We start from the raw sequence: 15,456 nt of genomic DNA, 5'->3' as shown, positions 1-15,456 counted from the left end.
GGAGAAGCCCTACAAACACTCCTTTCCACCAACCCCGGTGTGGCATAGAACTGACTCGTTTTGCTTCCTCGTAAAGCGGGCAGAGAACCCGACTCCTTTTTTTTGCTCCTAAAGCAAGCATAGAATCTCAATCAATTACTGAAGAAGACCTCTCTTGAGCCTCCAAAAATGAGGAACGATAATCGAAGAAGATGCCTTGGAACCTTTCTTGGAGCAACCCTTATGAAACCCCTCACAAGTTCCTCCCTCTCTCTCCCTCTCCTCTAGGATCTCTCAAGTCAAGATAGTAGTAAACGATGCTTGTGCTTGAGAAAACATGAGTCCTTTAAATAGGTTTTCAGGAACCGACTTTATCATCCAGGATAATTTGCTACTTCCTGTATGATTAGTGCAAATTAAGCGCAATCATCCTGGACAACTTGGGACGATTAGAAGATTTTTTGTTTCTATCATCCAAGATGATAATATGTCGTCCTGTACGATAAGTACAAATAAGGGAATATCATCCACAACATCGCTCCGGATGGGAGTCTGGACAAAAACAAAATGACTTGATCGTCCAGGCCAATCTTATGATTATTTAAATCTGCACAAAATTGTCCAGAACATCACTCTAAACTGACGATGTATAATTTTGGTTATCCAGGAGCAAATCAAAGTTTTTGAACTGATCGTATTGGCTGATCTTACGATAATCAAGGACGATATGATCATATCAATCAACTTTAGTTACTTTCTTTAATCACCAGATCAATTTAGACATAATTAAACCCCATCATCCAGGATGATGTCCTAGATGATGATTAAAAAATAAAACTTCCCAAATAGATCTTGCGGCTAATTCTTTCTGATTTGAGCATATCGTCCTGGCCGATACAAACATCGTCTAGGACGATGTGCTTAATGATGTCTGCCTTAACAAGGATGACCTAATTAGGGTTTTTATTTTTTATCAGATCTTCTAGGATGATATGGCGATCAGCCTGAATAATGTACTCAAAACAAAGAACTCTAAGTCTTGATAGAAAAATTCCCTCAAGTGTGTGTGTGTGTGTGTAAGGTTACTTAGCATTAGGGACCATATTTATTACAAATAGACTCAAGAAGACAAAAAGGTTTACAAAATGACTCAGCCCTAGTCTACCCAATCTTGAGCTGGTTCAAATTGCAGTCATGATCCCGTGGACCTGAAATGTTTGTAGGCAAGGCAGCCGTAGTAAAACAGAAGTGTTTGCTATCATCAAAATTCAATTTCTTAAAAACAGATACGCAACAATCTCCCCCTTTTTGATGATGACAAACACAATAAAAATGTTCCAAGCTATTATGGAATTCAATGGAAACAGTATAAGGAAAAGATAAAGATAAACTACACAAAAGTACAAGGCAAAATAGTATAATAGACTACTCCACCTTTTGACATCACAAAAAGTAGTAGAACAGTAGAACATAACTGAAACTAAACAACAACAAAAAAGAAACAAACTACAACAAAAAAAACAACATAAAAAAACTAGAAAAATGACGGCCCCTGATCATCGGAAGGAGGAGGTGGTGGTGGTGGCTTTAAAAAAATAGTAATGGAAAATGGGTGTTTTTTATATTAAAATCAACTAAAAATGATAAGAATAAAATATGAAAAAGACAAAAACTAAAAAAAATCAAAGGGTTTTTTTTATCAAGGAATGAATATGACATAGTTTCAATGTGATTGATTTTAAAGACTTGTAAGTCAATGAGTTAACAACGTCAAAAATAAAAAAAATAGTAAAATATCTGATCATGTTAACCCTTAGCTCAGACTTCTTTTAGTGGAAAATTATCTTTTGAAATCAAAAGACTTATCTCAAAAAAACCAATTGGATAAGAAAAAGAGATCCATTCAAGACTTAGTTTCAGAAAAATATCTTATAGAATAATATATCAATGTAGTTTATCACAATCGTAAAATTTGCTTAACAAGGATGCCCTGTTTCTATTTCTTATCTGATCGTTCAGGATGATATTGTTATCGGTCTGGATGATGTACTCAAAATAAAAAAACTCTAAGTCTTGACAGAAAAATTCCTTCAAGTGTATGTGTGCAAGATTACTTAGCATCAGGAACCACATTTATTACAAATAGACTCAACAAGAAAAAAAGGTTTACAAATGACTCAGCCCTAGTCTACCTAATCTTGAGCTTGTTCAAATTACAGTCTTGATCCAGTGGACCTGAAATGTTAATAGGTGAGGCAGTCGTAGTGAAATAGAAGTGTTTACTATCATCAAAATTTTATTTCTAAAAAATAGATACGCAACAGTATGAAGATACCTATTTTAGGTATATTGTTGCCAAGATCACCCCATCTAGACTTCTAATCCATGATGGTCTTCACTTTTCTATAATGCCTTTATTTAGCTCTACTCAACTATCTTTCATCCTCACTCTAATCTATATCTATCACAAAGAAACTATTCAAAATTTTTTGGCTAACATGAGAGTCAGTGAGGACCACTTTAGGATAAGTTCCTATGTCCAAAAATAACAAGTAGAAATAACCAATGAGGATTTAGGCACTTTCTTTGTCTAAGAACACACGGGATTCAAGCCCACACTTTGACCTCTAGAGTTGATTTTGACTAGTCTGAAATTAATAATGTTCTTAGAAATGTCTTCCAAGTTAATCATTTAGCTTGAGTCTACACCTTAAACCAAAATTCCCGAATCATCCAGCATTTCTTAAGAACATCGATTATTTCTAAGGTTGGTGATCATGTAAATATGACTCCACTCCTGTACACTATCACATATCTTATTATGACTAAAAATTCATTTAATGAAACCCAACTCATTATGGAATACCTGTACAACCTTTCTAAAATTAGACTTCCACACCATAAATGAAAGAAAAATGTGACTTTAGGATATATAGTTGCAGATATCCTTCATAAGAAGTATAATCTGATTCATCATGATCCTCCCATTGAACTACCAATTTACTTTATCAATGGTTCTTTTCAATCATTGTTTGGGAGAGATCAAAGTCCTAGCAATGATACTGAGGGAGAAGGGGGAACAGCTGTACCTACACTTGTACCCGACCAAAATTACTTTCAGGAAATGGTTCATCGGTTTGATCATTTGTATACTCATTTTGATCAATACTTTGATCAAATTGAGACATACCTAAATCAACAGGATGCAAGATATTAGGAGGATATTGGTTGGATCTGTGGTCAATTTGACACGGTTAATACAAATGTAGTTATGATGAATAGCTATTTTTCAATATTCAATCTACATCCTCCTCTAGATTAGGGCCCCTCCGAATTCTAAGTGTACTTCATTGTTGTTCTTTATACAGAGCTTTCGTGATTGATATTATGTTGTTCTTTTGTTTATGAGTGCTGTGATTCTATATTTTGGTTAGTTTTTTATGTTATGAAGAAAAGTGTTTTTTTGTTTACTATCGTATCAAGTGAATGTATGTGATCTTTTCTGACAACCAATGAAACATGATGTGTTTTGGTGACATGTTTTTTTCTTGCTACTTGAAATGTTAGTATATCTAATAAGAAAATTCTTTTAAAATTGATCATTAAAATGGGATATAAATTATTTTGCTTTACAAATTAATTTCTTTAGGAAAAGATAACCTTTAAAAAATTTAAATTAAATTCCAATAGGATTTAGATAAATATATTAATTTCATGTTAGTTTAGACAAACATATCTAAAATATAATTATTGTAAGATTGATGTCTTATATTATTTCTTTATTTTTTGATTTGTTTTTTTTTTTTTTGTTATTAGTCAAATTTGAATTTAGATTACTGATATTGGAAATACCAAAAAAGTAAATCAAAAGAAATGCATGATATGTGTAAAAATCGAAAGAATGCGTAGTGGTTTGCAAAGTGAAAAAGGCACAAAATTAGCCAAAAAAAAAAGATGCACAAAGTATGCCATAAATATTTGAATAAATACGCAATGTCGCCAAATTGAAATTTATTATCATTCGCTTTCCATTATCATTTAATTTCTAATCCAAATCTATCTAATAGATAATTATATATCATATTGATTTCTAAATTTTTTAATCTTCATTTCATCATTTTTTTGCAATATTCATCTTTATTTAAATTGTCTAGCATGAATAGTGACTTTGATTAACTTTTCTTTTCTTAGTTATTTTTTATGTTAAAACTTTTGAATTTTTTCTTTTTTAGTTTTATGAAATTAATATTGTGTTAGCGATTGGTTTAAAATCCCTTTCTAGTTCAACTCATTTTGTTTATTTGTTTGATGTGTGTATGTTTTGATTGCATGTGTAGTTGTGTTAAATGTTTGTGTTAAATGTTTGAATGTTTGTTCGTGTTCATGTGAATGTTTGTTCATGTTCATATTTTTATATTTTTTTGTTTGAATTGTTTTTTAGGTTTGGTGTTTTTTAATTTTTTTAATCTCCATCGGAATCTATTGATTTAAATTGGTCATTAATTTAGGGGTAGCAAAGGAGAATTTTTTTTTATTTGTTAACTTAAGCAATAATTGTTTTTCCATCATAAAAAATGGGGAGATTGTTGCATCTTAGTTTTCATAACTATGTTTTCATATTATGTGGGTTTTTGATGATTCTAAATATTATTAGTTGATTATAATTTCTCTTAACATATAATGGATATATTGCTTTTGTTGTTTGTATGTACTAACATTTCAGGAAAATTATACTCTAGACTGTTGAAGACTTTAAGATAGATTAGAATAGGGTTAAATGTATTTTGGAGCCTGCACTTTTTATATTTTTTTGAGTATGAGAGAGTGTGATTGTATTTAGGTAACCGTGCGCACACACACTGGGGGAGTATGAAAACTTGTAATTTTTAAAGTAATCATAATATACGATTTTGGATCATACAAGATAATTTATCCAAGTAGTTCCTCCAACGACTAGTTAATCAAATCATGGATGGAAAAATTTCTAGGTTCTGTTCATACTGTACAAAGTTGCCTTCGTAATGACAATGTCAAGAGTACAAAATTATTGTAAACATTTTCGTCCATATAAATAGGTAAATTTTTTTAACTGTTCGGCTGGGACGATCATGAGTTGGTAAGGACGATGCCAAGAGTATAAAATTATTGCAAACATTTTCATCCATACGAGAAAGTAAATTTTTTGAATAATTTGTCTGGAGACAATCTTGAGATCATATAGATGATGTCCAGAGTATGATATTAATACAAACATTTTTGTCCATATGAAAAGGTAAATTTTTTGAACTGTTCATCTAGGATGATATATGGTTTGTACTATATTACATGCTTGTATAAAAATGTTTAGTAGAGGATCATACGATAAAGCTTTGAACTGTTCGTACGTACGATCACCGATCGTACTGTACGATTATGGAAGGTCAAAATTGAAATTTTTAATTTTCTGGATGGTTTTTCATTCCTTTCATATATAAAGTCCTATAAACTAACTTTGGACAAATTCTTCTTCATTTTTGTAGAGAGCAAAAGTGTGAGAGTGACTTAGGAAGAGTGTTTTAGAGAGAGTTCTTACAAATTGAGAGTGAGAAGTGTTCACATGGTTACTCAAAGGTAAGAATCTCTTTGGATCTTTGAGGAAGATCTGATTCTCTGCCAATACTTGGAGAGTGTAAAAGGATGCCAATTCTCTACTAACACTAGGAGGGTGTGAAAGGATGTCGTTTCTCTGCCAACACCAGTAGGGTGTGAAATGACGTCAGTTCTCTACCGACACCAAGAGGGTGTGAAAGGATGCCAGTTCTCTACTAACAACAGTAAGGTGTGAAAGGATGTCGGTTCTCTGCCAATACTTAGAGAGTATTAAAGGATTATGGTACTTTGCTGACAATTGGAGGGTGTGAAATCATGATGGTACTCTGTCGCATCGTGGATTAGTGGAAGAGAGGAAAATTGTGAAGGCTTCTCCGCCTTGCTGTGGGGGTAAAATGAGAGTCACCTTGGTAATAGTGAAATACCTGAAGAGGGAGTCTTCTAAGAGTGGACGTAGGTCTTGTTGGATCAAACCATTATAAATTATTATGTTCTTTTTTAAATTCTTATATTTTTATTTTCCTAAAATTTTATTTTTTTTTTTGTTGGTTGAAAATTTTCTTTGTATAAAAAATTTATGAAATGGTTTTCATAAATTTTCAAGAGAATTTTAAAATAACCAGTTCACCCCCCTATTGGATAGCATTTGGACAACTTTTATAGGTCTAACAACCTATAAGAACTTTTTTAAAAAATATAAAACATTAAAATATAAATTCAAATGAGGAATTCCTTTGGCCTATAATTAATAATCAAATCCAAATTATAGATAACTTAAATAGAAAAACTTGTAGGATCTACAAAAGCCATAAAGCTTATGAATATACCATAGATACTATGATAGGACAACTAACTATCACCTAAGTTATGAAATTGATTTGGTTTGATGTAATGCAAATGCCATTCTTGGAGGGAATCATTTGTATGCTTATTTACTTTTATGTACTCTAGATATCATAACATACACATTATACACTTTTCTGCACAGTGCAATCTGCTTTGCTAATTTGCATATATAGGTTGCATTCATTTATTTAAATTTATAATTCTTTTCTTGTTGTAAAGAGTTAAAGTAGATTTTACTTTTGCACAAATGCAAATTTAAAGAGTTAATTTAAATGTAAAATTCTACACTATAAATTAGATCAAGTTGTAAAGTGTAAAGTGTTGTAAAATAATTTAAAAATTATTTCTTATATACACTAATATAATCTAAAAGGTTAGGTTCTCGTTTCCTCTGAGAGCCATTCTTTTTTGAAATTCTATAAGAGATCTAAGATTTAGAAAACTAGAAGATAAAAATAAGAAATCATATTAAAATTCATATTTATGTTGGAGTAGAAATCCAGGCTATCTGGGGTGGAGTCTGGCCTCCTTTTCATTGATGTAGACCTTGGGTTGTATACATTATATATATATATATATATATGTTTAATAGATTTACCTAATCATGAATACATACATACATTTTACTTTTTATATGCTACACTAACCCAACACATAAGCCAACAACAAGCACATGAAAACCCATTGCATCTGAGGTCGACTCTTCTATTCATGTTAGCATTGGGCAATTAAGTTGTCAAATTTTGAAAAGCAAACATCTAGGTTATATTAGATTTTATGTTTAGAATGTATTAAATCCATCATAGAGAATTTTAAGTTAAGCAAAGGGTCCCGTTAAATTGTATTAGTTTGGTGCATCTAAACCCTACACATTTTTAATATCTTGATTAAAATCCAAACCTGAATCCTTGACTACTATTTACATTACCGCTTATCTATCTTGCCTGCACCAGGCTTGGAAGCTTGATTTTAAAACGTGTGCTTTCGGTGGTTAGCTTGTTGTCCACTCTAAGCATACAGTAGCCCAAACTACAAATGCATCCATTATATCTTCTCTCAAAGAGAGTAACTAAAAATTAATTTTAAAACACTATTTATTTATTTATTTTTGTAAATGAAGGAAATTGTAAATTTTTATTAAATTGTTGTAAATTTATGAAAATTACTCTCTACTTTAATCAAGAGTTTTCTCAAGACAAGTCTTGAGATGTAATTAACAATATAGGTTTGTCTTTATAGTGAAATGAAAACCCAGTTTAAAATAAAATCTACTTAAGTCCTCTAAAGTAGTGAAAAATTCACTGTACATAGACTATAGCTTCATCTTTTGTTTGTGTCATTTTTAAAATGATAGGTCAAAATCTTTTTTATCTTTGAAGATCAACTTAACATTTTCTATGCTTTCCTTTGCCCTGAAAATAAATATCATTTCTCTTTTCAAATCGATTGTCTTACATTAGACTATATTTCAAGAAAGTATAATGTTTAACTATACATATAGCATTAAAGTTAATCAGTAGGCAACCACCAATTTTTATTTTCCCATAGAGTTTTCAAGTAACTCTACTGTGAGTCAATTCTTCAATTCATCTTTATTAGAGACTTAATCACTTATTTATGACTCTTTCTCTATATTGAAATTCTATTTATCTTGATTTTAAATCTATTTGTAAAACCAAGCTTCAATTTTTTACTATGATGTATTCCTTTACTAAGATTTAGATCCTTCAGATTTGATTCTCAAGTATAAGTTCTAGATCTAATACACTTCAATCTTAAACTATGATTCTAGTTTCACTCCATTCTCAAGTCTAAACTCTTTTAAATAAGGTGTAGATTCAAATCCTCCCTTAGTCAAGATCTAAATAAAAGTTTCTCCCTTTTTGCTTGAATTTGGAATTCAGTAAATTTAAGTTCAGTAAAGTAGAGACTAAACTTCATAAATTTACAAAGATTTAATCAAGAAGGTGAGTTTCATTTATATACAAAAAAAGAAATGAAAGGAGTCTAAAAATTGAGTTTTAGTTTAACTATTTAAGGAAAAGAATTAAATTAAGATTCATATTTAGAATTTTGAAAACCCTCTCATGGAGAATATATAGAAAGTGCTTATGCAATATTGACTTACATTTGGTTGAAGTGCATACTTAAGATGTAATTAATTATAGTGGATTTCCTTTATAGAGAATTTAGAATCCAATTTAAAATATATCTTATTTTAGTCCTCTAAAGTAAGGGAAAAATATCTAGGCATAGATTATTGCTTATTCCTTGGTTAGTTTCACTTTCAAAATGATAAGTCAATGTCACTTTTATCTTTTGAGGTGAATTTATTGTTTCCTATGATGTGTTTGATCATGAAATAAACATTTTCTCTTTTCAAATCTATAGTCTTACATTAGGCTATCTTTTGAGGTAGTATAATGTTTGAATATATAGTTTTAACTAAGGAAACATTAAAGTGAATCAGTTGACATACAACTAATTTTTTTGCCTACACCTCTTCTCTAGCTGGACTATCTTTAACTCTCAAAGAATTCTAAATGGGTTGATTCTTCTGCTACTAGGGTTCTCTTTTTTAAGTCCTTATTGGCTTTTTACTATAGTTGAATATGCTAAACATAGCTTCATTTAACTTGGCATCAAACTTTCCAAAATTAGATTTTCAATTATTAAGTATAAAACATTTGCATCCAAAATCAAGTGGGTGAGAAAGGTTCTAAGTTCTATCCTTCAATAGTTCATACAGTGTTTAATTCTATTTAGATTTGATATTAAACCTATTTAAAACATAACATGTTGTGTTTACTACCTTTACCCAGAAGTTTTTGGGTAGCTTATATTTTTTTTACCATGGCTTTAGTTGTATTTACTAAGGTCCTATTCTTTATCTCTATTATGCAATTATACTACGACATCTTAGGTGAAAAAAACTAGGCTCTATCCAAACCTCTTTACAAAAGAATTCTAATCTATCATTTTTAAATTCTCCTCTACGGCCACTATGGATACTGGTAGTTATACATCATAACATTCTTTTAATCACAATGGAGAAAATTCTAAACTCCTCATCTAAATTTGTTTTTACACAATGCACCATTCTAGACTAGTTTAAACTTTCTAAATCAATCATGTAAATATTATTAACTCGAAAACCTCCAAATTAGGCTTATTATTAAGCAAAATCAAACATTTGTTAAAAAAGAATTTAACATTAAAGCCCTTATCACAAAGTTGACTAATGCTAAGTAAGATATTCCTTAACCTTTGTGCTAATAATACTTTTTCAATAGTAAATCCATTTTTTTCCCATAGCGCTCATTCTAATTACATTCCTCTTAATATTATTTCCAAATGTTACTTTTCCTGCACTCTTAGACTCTAGCGAGAATTTTTCTTTATATCTCATATCATATGGTGTGAGCATTTACTATCCACATACCTCATGCCTTTATTGGACCCCTCGTGAAGGTGTACCTACAAAATAAATAAAGGTGGGAAATATGGAACCCAGATCAACTCAGGTTCCAAATTGTGAGAAAATATGGTCACACCATGCTACGCTAATGAGGCCTTAGGCCTCTAACTATATCGTGTGCTATGGTGGACTCGCAGTGAATTGAATTATGTAATTTTTCCTACCATATCATAAGAAAAATAACTAACACCAAGAAATGATTGAGTAATCTTATGCCATGATTATTTTTCTTATGTGACGAGTATGCATGCGGTGCTCTCTTAGGTGTTGTGTATCTTAATTCATTAGCTTCTAAATTTTTAATTTCATTTTGTAATACTTAATTTGAATTTTATAAAATCCCATTTTAACATCTGTTTCATGCTCACTACTAAGAATATTCAGAGCAAAATGTTCTAATTCTTTTAAATCAAGTTCTAAATAAAAATTATCTTACGTTCTATCCGTGAGATTATTTGCTGACTCAAAATATGAATTAGCCTAGAAAGCCCTTTGAGCTATCCTCTTTCTCTTCTTTACATTTTTCTTATCCTAAGTTTTTTAATTCATTGGATGGCGGCTATTATTTCATTGGATTACTATTATTGTTTGGGAAATTATACTTGATATAACATATATTTTCACACTTAAAGCACACAATGTCAACTAAAATCTTATTGAACTTGTTGTTAATACCTTTCCATTTCCCATTTTAATGTCTAAACTTTATTTTCATGAACTTTTCTGAAATGCCTTGTAATTATTATTATGTTCACATTTTCTTTCCTTAAAAATTACTTTTCTTTGAATCATCTATTTTTAGCACAATCATATTCTCTTTTCTTTTCTAACCTATATTTGTAAATATTTGGGAAATTTTCTACTCATATGAATTAATGAAAAAGTAAATTATAAATAAAATAAGCATTCAAATCCTTAGTTTCAAAGATCACCATTACATTGGTATCCAAAGATTTTGGTTGGTATCAAATAATCTTATTAAACTTTTCAGCAATTTAAATCTCTTTACAAAGTACATGCAATGATGTTATAATTTTTCTAAAATAAATATACATATTAGTTAAGGTTTCACTATGCTGCATGCTAAATAACTCATAATTAAGAACAAAATATTTAATCTTTATTGTTTAACTTTATTTGTTCTTTTATATGTGATATACAATCTATCCCAATTTTCTTTTTTATTCTTGCAAGTGGATAGAAGCTTATAATCTTCAAATTTGAGCGCACTAAGGAAATAATTTAAACATTTAGCATTTATCTGTGCAATGCCTCTATTCCTCTAAACATCATTTAGTAAATAGTATTTCAATCATAGTGCTAATTTTAATACTTAAATTGATGAATAACTAGTTTTAAATAAATGCTACAAGTGATAATAAATTTAATGTATGAAAGCAGAGAGTTTTATTTTCCATAAGTCAAAAGAAATATTATTTAACAATGGTGGTCGAGAAATGGAATACCTTTCAAAAGTGTTCCTATTACCAAATTATTACACGCTAGAATATACTTATGGTGTTTAAACCAAATAAATAAGAACCCCACTATGATACAACTTGAATCTATTAGGGCAACCTAAGTGGGGGGTTTGTAAATTGATAATGTAAAAAAAAAAAAACTTTAATTAAGGAACAATATAATGTGCATGAGAAAGAAAATTTGAAATAATTTTATAAATTTTGGGCAAAAACAGCTAAAATTTGTTTTTATCTTTTTTATTTTAAGAGAAATAAAATTGTTAGAAATCAACTTGAAAGTAATTTAAAACAAATATTATGATTAATAGAATGATTATGAAATGTTTTGAAAATATTTCTTGATAGCAACCATAATAGTTTATAATCAAAATTACTAGATAATGAAATTGCAAGAAATAAAGTGCAAAAGCATAAAATAATATGCATACCCAAATTTTATAGTGGGTCAACAAATTTTTACCTTCATTCACTCCACAAATGTACAATACCTTAGAAATTACCCTAGAAAACCCTTATTCTACACTTAGAGTGGTGGAGAAGCCCTGCTCCATTATTAGGTCGAAAAGTTCCTCCATAAACACTTCCTCTAAAATTTTCTAAACTCTCTTTTTTGCCTCCCATTGTGTTTAAGATAGTGCTCCCTCTTTCTGATCCTCATAATGTTAAAAATGCTTCTCGCCAAGTTTCCTCGGCCAATCACAAATTTTTCAGCCAAATAATGTTTTCCTAGAGCTCCTCTCCAATTGCTCATACCTACAACCTCAAGGAGTAAGGTACAAGGCATTAATGAAAACCATGTTAGTTCCCTCATGCAACCATTAACTCCCAAAGGAACAACCTCCTAGCCTCTCCTTCTCTCTCCCAAGTGAATTGAATAACTCTCTCAAAAACTTTTTAGATGCATTATTTGTCATTGACTACTTGCATGTATCTCAAATGAGAGACTTTATTCTAGCATAAAAAGATAAAATTCTATATGGCTATGAGAAAAAACTTTTAAGATCACTCCTACCTGATGGGGGATGGTTTCATGGTTTTTATTGTCAATGCTAGTCCTCCGTTCCCAAGTGTTAAGTGACTTCCAACTTTTGAGCGGGCCCCTCAAATGAAAATTTTAAAGTGTGGAGTGGGTCCTAGTTGTGTTAAAATGAAATATAACCTACTAGACACCTAAGAATGGATACTTGCATAAGTTGTCGTGGGTGTACTTTTGCAATGAATGGTTAACTAACAAATTAATTTAGCATTTCCACATATATACCTAACTAGAGTCATAGCGCCAATTTAGTTAGTTGAGAAATATAAATAATGAGATTATATCTAATGTAAATAGGTTGGCTTGTTGGTAAGATGTGAGGAAGTGTGTGTGTGTGTGTGTGTGTGTGTGTGTTTGAGAGAGAGAGAGAGAGAGAGAGAGAGAGAGAGGATACCTTTAGAGGGAGTTATCCATATTTTAATGTTGTGTTAGTCAAGCACAAATCTAAAAAAGGAGGAAGGTGTTTAAGGAGTTTTGAAACTATGTTATCAATGATTTTTAGGTGATTTTTATTCTTACTCATTTCTTTTATTTTTTATTATATATATACTACAACGAAACTTATTTTATTTAACTTTAAATGCATGTCTACCAGAAACTTTTATATTAGCTTATGATAATTTATAAACTATGTTTCGTTATGCATTATATTTATAATTTCATGAAATATATCTCAAAGTTTCTTAGGGATGTTAAGCTCTTATGAACTAGCCCAAGGCTAACCAAGAGGGGGGGGGGGGGTGAATTGGTATTTAAAAATTTTCTCAATCAAAACACAAACTCAAACCAAAGTTCACCACAAAGAAAATCAATGTGCTAAAATTAAATGAAAAAAAAAAAGTAATAAAGAACACAAAAATTTATAGCGGTTCAGCCAACTCGACCTACATCCACTTTCAGGAGGTGCCCTTTGAGTATTGTGCTAAACTCAGTGACTCTCCTTTTGCTCCAACAGCAAGGTGTAAAAGCCTTTATAAATCTCCTTTCAACCAACACCGGTGAGGCAGAGAACTGACTCCTTTTTCTTCCTCCTGAAGCAGGCAGATAACCTTGATCGATTGCTGAAGTAGAACTCCTCGAACCTCCAAGGACTAGGGAGGATGATTGGAGAAGACGAATTGGATCCTTTCTTAGGGCAACCTTTGTGAAACCCCTCATATACTCCCCTTCATAAGATCCTCTCTCTCCCCCTTTCTCTTCCTCTCCTCTAGGCTCTCTCAGGTCAAGACAACAACAAAAGATTCTCTCTTGTGTAGAACAAGAGATCTTATATAGAAAAGGTTCCGAATAACTCTTAATTGTAACTAACTGACATTATCATCTTGGATGATATAAATATCATCCTATACAATCAATATAAATTAAGCTCAATTAGCCAGGATGATTTGGGACTATCAAAAAGTTTTTATTCATATCACCCAAGATAATCGAATATCATCCTTTATGATTAATACAAGTTGTTGAATATCATCAAGAATATTACCCTTAATGGATGTCTGGATGATGGAAAAATAACTTGATCATATAAGCTAATCTCATGATCATCCCAGATGATTAATTTAATTTAGTGCATATCATCCAGATCATTGCCCTGAATAGAAGCTGGCTGATGTTTGATTATCCAGGAACAACTAAGATTTTTAAACTGATTGTCCCAGCTGATATTGAGATCATCTAGGATGGTATGATCGAGCAATCAAACCTGAATTACTTGCCTTAATTACCATATTAATTTAGACATAGTTATACTACATCAACCAGGATGATGTCATGGATAATATTCAAAAATAAATGATACCTAAATTGATATGGTTGTTGAGTCTTTCTAATTTGAGCCTATCATCCCAGTCGATATGAATATCGTCAAGGACAATGTGCTTAATAATAACTACCTTAACCAGGATGCCCTGGTGATATTATTAGGACAGTAAACTGAAAAACTAAGAGTCTGAGATTTTAGAGAGAGAAATATCCTTATTTCAAATTTTTGTTTAGCGGTTACATTCGTCTGCGCGAATGTCGGTAGACGATCACCAGTGTTTTGCCAGCGATTGTCCCAGAGAAGTTAATGAGTCTTCACTGATGAAGACTAAGACCAACAACATCATCTGGCGAGGACAATATAAGGAATTCGGTAATAATTCTTTGTCATCGAATCATAATTTTGTTGCAGGAAATTCGATCATCCCTGAATCTGGCATTGGATCTACAAGCCTTAATTATCTTAGTCGTTTACAATCACGTAACTCGATTCAACAGGGAGCTCTGGTGATCAAAGAAAATTCTAATCCTATTTTAAAAACTATCAGTTTTGTGGAAGGTAAGGGCAAAGGTATCATTCAGCTGGAGGAAACAGAGACCCCAAAAAATTCAAAATTATCTAAAACTAACCTTGATACTACCGCTTCTTCTTCTGGAATGAAGATCTTCGTTAACCGATTTGTGAACTCAAATGCAATCCCTGGACCTCATCACAGCGTGATAAATGAGAGTACACAATGTCGTGTTAAAGAAAATCAACATTATGATATTTCAAATAATGTAGTATCGGTTGTAGATAAGATAATCGATGTTATGCCCAAGCCTTTGGCATCAGGTGTAGTCAATCCGTGGAGTAATAAGGCTTACATTTTGTTGGATTTCAAGGAAGATGAAGTAATGATTTCTGAAGATGGGAAAGAAGTTAAATTAAACTTGGAAACAGAGGAGAAGAATTCTAAAATCCTTTCAAAATCTCTTGTTTTAAAATTTTTTGGAAAAGAACTACCGTCAAGCACAGTGGCATGGGAACTAAGGAAACAATGGAGACAATTTGGTCAATTCCGCTTTACAACTTTGGGTAAAGGTTGGTACTTATGTTCTTTTTCGACGGAAGATATGTTGGAAGCTGTACACTCAGGAGGGCCTTGGTTTGTTAACGAACACATTATTGGGATGGAGAAATGGACTCGAAAATTCAACCCATCATCTGGATCAGAATGCCTCACTTACCATTGCAATGTTGGGATGAGAAGAATGTGGCTTACATTGCTTCAAGAATTGGCAAA

Source organism: Dendrobium catenatum, unplaced genomic scaffold, assembly GCF_001605985.2.
Source record: "Dendrobium catenatum unplaced genomic scaffold, ASM160598v2 fragScaff_scaffold_231, whole genome shotgun sequence".
NCBI classification, from domain to species: domain Eukaryota; kingdom Viridiplantae; phylum Streptophyta; class Magnoliopsida; order Asparagales; family Orchidaceae; genus Dendrobium; species Dendrobium catenatum.
The sequence above is the reverse complement of the archived record's forward strand: the minus strand, read 5'-3'. Positions refer to the sequence as shown.